Below are 6000 nucleotides of genomic sequence, written 5' to 3' on the forward strand. Positions count from 1 at the left end.
GAGACAAGTCGCAAGTGGCACTCCTAGTGGCTTGATCTGAAAATTCGCGCTAAATTCAAATATCAATGGAAATGTATACACGGAAATGGATAAATAAATTACGTCTAGAAAGAAAGTGCTACTAACTTCAAAGTTGCTAAAGCAATTCTGGATAAATGAATGAAGAATTATTTAACAGATTATTATTTAAAGACTGAAATTAGGCATATAATCAAGAAGTGAAATGGACTGCTGTGAAAGGGCTTGATCTTTCATTTATGCATTACTTCTTTAGCTTTAGAATTCCTGCCTGAACGTTCACGGCTATATTTTTCCCTTTTCTCATTTTAAAGCATTGTATCATCATTTATTAAAACACTTGTCAACAAAAATATCGGCACATTCCTTACACACATGATTCAATGAATTTACGTTTAAGAGCTGGACAATTTCCCTTTTAACTTGAAGCCTACTAAGAGAAAGAAAATCTATAAATTTAGCCTCAAAAACATTCAAACTTTCCCTATAAGCAATACTTGCCATAATACCATTACATTAGGGTAAAGCAAATGTTCATCAAACCCACAGATCACACCTACAACAACACATCGGTATTGAAGGTTAACTGCAGCACTATACAATAAAATATGCGTATTATATTTTCAGCCAGTTAAAATATGGGTCGAGCAAGTCAGAAGATTATGAAGTACTGTAAAAATCTCTTTGTCACTGGAAGAATATAAATGCAAACACAATATTACTTACATTTTCTTGTTACGAGGGAAAAGGAAGAAAGACAGCGCATTCTTCTCTACTTCATAGTTACTGCAGTTCAGCCCAAGCCACTGACGAGTGCAGACGTGCTGAGTGGAAGGTCCCAGGGGTGGGAGAAGGGAGTGCAGGTGTTGAGTGCAGGAAGGTAGTGAGGACTTTATTGGCAATGATTGGTGTGGAGCAATACAGGGCGACCATAGGAGGGTGGCAGGGAAGAAAGAAGAAGTGGAACCAGGAGAGTGTAATATGGAAACTAAAGGAGAATTAATGCTAGCAACGGTGGTGATGATAATATTGCTATGGATTGGGGGGGTCGAGCTGAACCCAGGTCCGGCTCCCAATGGAAATATGAGCTGGGAAGACATGGGAGCAATCAGAAAAGTTGTAAAAGAGGTGGTCGTAGAAGTCTGCTCCTTTGAGCAACTCAAAAATATGACGAGGGAGTTCGAAAAAATGAAGGGATGGTTCCGAGAAAGGGCAGACCACACAACATCGCAAGTGAGGAAAAATACCGAAGAAGTTGCAGCATTAAGGGAGAGAATAGGTCGCTTAGAGTAAGAGACGCTGAAACTGAAAGCAGAAATGGAAGACAACACTCTAAATCGCAGGAAGAAATGCTTATTTATATATGGTGTGCCTGAGGAGAAGAGGGAGGACAAAGTGCTTACAATTTATAAAGTAGTGGACCTAATTCAGGGAAAAATGAACATTAATTTTAGTGAAGTAGACATAGACGATGTGTAGAGAGTGGGAAGAATTAGAGGCAACAGGCCTATCAAAGTTCAACTGTTTGCTACCTTGATGGCTGATATTGTGGTTGGAAATGCGGGTAACATGCAGAGGAAAAAATATGGATCAAGAGGGACGTAGGAACTGAAGCGATCAGGAACGAAAAAATTCTGAGAAAACATATGATACGAGCTAGACTTCAAGGGCTGGGAGCAATTATCAGAGGATAAGATCTAGTGGTGTCAAGCAGCAGCTGGAGTAGAATCTGGTCTGTGAATAGATTGATAGACCTAGAAATGAAGATAAAACAAGATGAAGAAAACGAGAGAAGTGCAGCGAATAGTGGGGATGATAGGCGAGTGAAAGATAGTGATATAGGAGATAACGAAGATAATAGGAAGCGGAATGAAGGAGGACAGAGAGTGGAGCTTAGTGAAAGCGTAATCGCTAATAGTGAAAATGGAAAAGTGGTAGACAATGTGATGAGATTAGGAAGGCTTAGGGATGCAGCTACGGGCACAGCAAGTGAAGAGGAAAGTCAGAGAAGAGAATGCAATGAAGTTATGGAGGTGCAGAGTGAAAAGGATAATGCAGAGGTACCCAGGAAGAGGATTGAACTGTGTTTGAGCAGAGGAAGCAAGGGCGGCTTTGGAAGGAACAAGAGCTTAAGTGAACTGTGGAGAATAAAACGAAATGATAAGGGTATTGTAACAAGAAGTAAAAACTCTAATAATGTTAGTAAGTAGTTGTAGTAAATATGTTTTGGAGGAGAGAGTACAGTGGATATGATGGCAAGTGATTGGTGGTTTACGTGTTGGTATAATGAAACTACATTTAAGTGTGGAGATGGAGAAGTGATGGAAGACGTAATGGCAGAATTTAAGTGTTGAAAGGGATGAGAATATAGTGAATTTGATGGTGATGGTGGTATGTGTTGTTATAATAGGTATAGCGAATTAATGGATTAAGTTGTAATTGGTATGTAGTAAGGCAATTTGCAATTGATTTGAGTGGTAAGTGTAAGTGAATGGTTGTGGAGTTGGATGGAGTTTTTGGTAGGTAATGAAGTATAAAGAATTTGATGGTGGTTATGATGGGTGAAAAGAAGAGTGTGATGATGGTGATGGTGGTATGTGCTGGTATAACAGGTATAGTAATTGGTATGTAGTAAGGTAATTTGGAATTGATTTGAGGTGTTAAGTGCAAGTGAATGATTGTGGAGGTGGATGGAGTTTTTGGTAGATAATGAAGTATAAGTTGTAATTGGTGTGTAGTAAGGTAATTTGGAATTGATATGGAGTGTGAATATGTTGGTTTAAGGATGAGAAAAGTTAATATTTGGGGTATTGTCGAATGTGGAAAAGTAATTAGTGGGTTATTTGATAGAGTTATTTGTTTGGAGGTTTTTTACAAGAAAAGGAGTGACTGTGGTATCTTTATGAAATAGGCTATGGTAATTTTATGTTGTTTGCATGTGAATCTGTGTTTGGTATGATGTAGGAACAAGATGCGAATGGGAGGTATAAGGGAAATTGGTAAAGTAATTAGTGTGTTGTTTATTGGATTCAGGAGTGAAGTATAGCAATTTTATGTGAATATGTGTTTGGTATGAATTGTGAATTGAAGGCTGAGAAAAGTGAATATTTGGTGTATTGATGATGAAAGCTTGAAAGTAATTTGAAGGGTGAGAATATTTGGTGTAAGTTTGAGAGAAGTGAATAATTGGTGTAATAATAGAGGTATGTGTAGGGTGATATTTGTAAGTTTGTAGGTAATGTGGAAAAGCAATTAGTGGGTTATTTGAAAGTGTTTTTGTTTGAAGGTTTGTTTATGGTGGTGTAGGACTGAGAAAAATAAATATTTGGTATAGGGATAGTTGGTATGTGAATGATTGTGGAGTTGGATGGAGTTATGGTAGATAATGTAGTGGGTTATTTGATAGTATTGTTTGTTTATTGGAAATAGATCTGGCAAAGTATATAGTTGAAGAGTTGGAAACGTTGGTCTGCCTTCTCATTGCACAACTGAGGGCAAGTGGGAACTCTAAATAGTGCAATGTTTGTGAGGTAATAGAGATAGTACAGTACAGCAGATTGACTAAGTGTAAGAATGACATTAAGGAATTTAAATGATAGAGGACTGCCCTGTGTAAACAGAAAAGTCAGCGCACTCAGCAGTAAACGCGATCTTGCCTGGGTTTGCTAGGAGTGAAAGTGTGCTTCCAGACTAGCTGACTCAGACAGACAATCTGGAGCATGGTTAATGTTGCGTAATCCCCAGTGGATGCGCAGCATTGTCAAGTCACTGGGTATCAACATCTGTCGTGCATTGTCATTTAATTTTGCTCCCATCAGTGGCGTATTTCATACCATTTTAGCCTGCCTTATTGTATTTAACTTTGCCATTTTATTCTAACAATTTAATTTTGCCTGTTTGTAAAATACGTGTGCCGTTACTGCCGTAATGCCATGGCCATTGGATCTCCGAAAAGGAGTTGTGTATGGCCATTTATCAGCATCTGTTGTCCATATTATTTTAGTTTAAATCTGGCTGTTGGCTGGACATTGTTATTTTTCTCATTTACAAGATCAAAAGGGTATTTGTTTACTGTAGATCTCGAGAAAAATAATAAAGAATAAAGAATCAAAGAATCATAGTTACTGCAGCCAAACACAGCACATACCTTTCCCCTCATGTTGTGAGGAGATATCAAGGAATGACACACGCTACTATTTAATTATGTCAACTCACTGAAAAGGCATAAATAACACCAAAATCTTCACACACAAATACACGTGCTCTTATGACAGAATCAGTAGTTCTCAGTTCAATCCGCTAGAGAGAGCTCTAATAGCTGTCCCTCGATATCTCGCTGAGTGTCGCGTATTGTTTCTACTGTATTTGCTGTGAGTTACAGTAATGCAGTTAATATTTTTCAAATATGTATGTTGGCGCTGTATAATATTCTCCCTGGTAGGAATAGACAATGAGCAGTTACATACAAAATAACCAAATTTATTATGATACAACAGTAACAACACTAAAACAAGGATACTGATGTTCCTAACACTCATACACACACAGAGCCATCTTGATATCGAGTCCACAACGAAAGATATGGCGCGGCGTCACTCTACTAGTGGCGCGGTATGCACTGATGCGTGCTGCCATTTGGCGTAACACAACTCTCTAGGGCGGGTTGCGGACCACAAGGGGCCGAGATATGAGACGTACCGAACATGCCATCCACCTAATTTGGTTACAAATTCAAAATAATAAGATAAGTTCACTGAGGTACACAAGCTACGTGTAAAAAGATCGGTTCCAATGTCTGAAAGTGCACGTAACCTAAAACAAGTAAAACACAAACAGAAACACAAAGAGGAACAATACTTACAGTCACATGTTGCACTACACTTTCTTCTAACACTGGTGTTAGGCATTTACGCTATATACACTGTCTAGTTTATTTCATTAGGGAAAAGGCAAATTGTGTTAATAGGCCTTTTGTAAAACCCTCTGCTGCTCCGTATAGTTACGACACGAACCCGGCCGTCTGTCCCAGGATGAGTTTCTTCAGTGATTCTAGCAGGCCACATCAGTGGCGGGATGTTGTCCTCCTTTAGGATCACAAGCCACCCCGTCTGAAGTGTGGGTTGATTTATGAGCCACTTGGATCACTGGTGAAGATGGCCCAAGTAGTCTGCAGTCCACCGCTTCCAGATTAGTTGACGGCACCGTTGTACCAGTTGCCATTTTGACAGGCGTGATGATAGACCAAAGAGACAATCTGGTTCAAGGAAAGGAATCAAAGGCTCTCCGGTTAAGAAGTAACCAGGGGTAAGGAATGCATACTGATCAGGACTGTTGGGTATGGGATTAATGGGCCTAGAGTTCATACATGCTTCAATTTGAGTGAACAGTGTAATCATCTTCTCAAGGGTTAGAAGGATATTTCCAGCTATCTTCCTGAGGTGGCTCTTCATGGACTTCATGCCGACTTCCCATAAACAGTGAGAGGAGTGAGGAGGAGTGGGGTGCCACTCGATTTCCTTCCTGCGCGGTGAACTTCGATACAGCAGATATGTGATCCTTGGAAAAGTGATGGCGTGACATTTCACTCAATTTCTTCTTCGCCCCTGTGAAGTATATCCCTTTGTCGCTGAAGATGTGGTTGCACGGACCACACCTCGATAGCAATCTTCTTAAGGCAGCGATGAAGGCCTCAGAGGTTAGGTCACTTACGAGCTCATTGTGAACTGCTTTGGTAGGCACAAATACAAACAAAGCAACATAGCAACTTGTCTGTATTTTGGTGCGGGGGTTACCATGTTTGATTTGCAAGGGTCCTGCATAGTATAAACCCGAGTGATAGAATGGTTTACTAGGTGTGACTCGAGGTACGGGTAACTGCCCCATAAGTTGAGTAGTAGCCTTGGCCCTTGTCCTGAAGCATGTGATGCATTTGCATTTTACCTGTCTAGTAACTGATCGACCATGGGAATCCAAAATCGTTGT

Source organism: Anabrus simplex, chromosome 2, assembly GCF_040414725.1.
Source record: "Anabrus simplex isolate iqAnaSimp1 chromosome 2, ASM4041472v1, whole genome shotgun sequence".
Classification (NCBI taxonomy): Eukaryota; Metazoa; Arthropoda; class Insecta; order Orthoptera; family Tettigoniidae; genus Anabrus; species Anabrus simplex.